Here is a 990-nt window from a genome sequence, read left to right as displayed (position 1 = left end):
GGAGCGTGTGCCGCCCTCGGCCGGGTCTTCCTGCCCCCGAGCCCGCGTGGGGAACGCCCTGGGACGGTTCCGCTGCGTCCCAGACTCCAAGGCCAGGGCATGTTGCTGACCCGGGAAGGACGTGTAATCACTTTCCTTTTTTATTTTTTAAAAATTGGCTTCAGAGAGGAAGGGAGGGAGAGATGGGAGCATCAATGGTGAGAGAGATTCATGGATCGGCTGCCTCCTGCACGCCCCCCACCGGGGAAGGAGCCCGCAACCCGGGCCTGTGCCCTGACCAGGAATCGAACCCTGACCTCCTGGTTCCTAGGTCGACTCTCAACCACTGAGCCCCGCCTGCCGGGCGGAATTCTTATTATTTTACTTATTATGTGTTTTAAGAGGGAGCGGGGACACCTTGCAGGGGGACAAAGAACAGCGACCTGGAGAAGCGGCCAGAAGGGTCCCCGCAGCGGGCAGGGGTCCAGGCAGGGCCCCCGGAAGGGCCTGGTTCCAGGGGGGTCACCACAAGGCGCGGGTCAGGAGCCGGTCATCTCGATGCAGAGGAACATTTTCCAAGGAAGCGCGGAGGGAGCGCGGCGCAGCTGCGGGTGTGGGCGGGCTTCCCCAAGATGCGCTCCTCTCAGGCAGGTGCGTGTGCCGGCGCCTAGCAACCCGGGCTCACCTGCTCACCTACCTGGGGAGACCGGAAAGCAAGAGGGATGCTGGGGCTGAAACTTTTTTCCTTTTAAATAATCTTCACCCGAGGAGCCTGCAACCGAGGCACGTGCTCTTGACGGACTCGACCTGGACCCTTCAGTCCGCAGGCCGACGCCCTACCCACTGAGCCACGCAGGCCGGGAGGGAGTTGGACCTTTTAAAGCCCGGATTCTCTACTGTGGTTCCTGGACCGGGAGCGTCATCCTCACTGGGAACCTGTCAATCAATGGCCAATTCCCCGGCGGATCCCAAACTACTGAAGCGCAAAGGCAGCAGAGGGGCCTGCTCGTC

At 61.6% G+C, this 990-nt stretch overlaps 2 protein-coding genes across 2 annotated transcripts in view; both read right to left on the bottom strand.

The window, feature by feature from the left end:
- LOC102262352 (histone H4) overlaps positions 1-990 on the bottom strand; it is a 135,124-nt gene that overhangs the window by 84,185 nt on the left and 49,949 nt on the right. The gene's annotated exons all lie outside the window — the stretch shown is intronic.
- HFE (hemochromatosis) overlaps positions 1-990 on the bottom strand; it is a 7,878-nt gene that overhangs the window by 6,571 nt on the left and 317 nt on the right. The gene's annotated exons all lie outside the window — the stretch shown is intronic.

Source organism: Myotis brandtii, unplaced genomic scaffold (assembly GCF_000412655.1).
Source record: "Myotis brandtii unplaced genomic scaffold, ASM41265v1 scaffold1718, whole genome shotgun sequence".
Taxonomy (NCBI): domain Eukaryota; kingdom Metazoa; phylum Chordata; class Mammalia; order Chiroptera; family Vespertilionidae; genus Myotis; species Myotis brandtii.
Note: the sequence above shows the minus strand (reverse complement) of the source record. Positions and strands in the feature narration are given on the sequence as shown.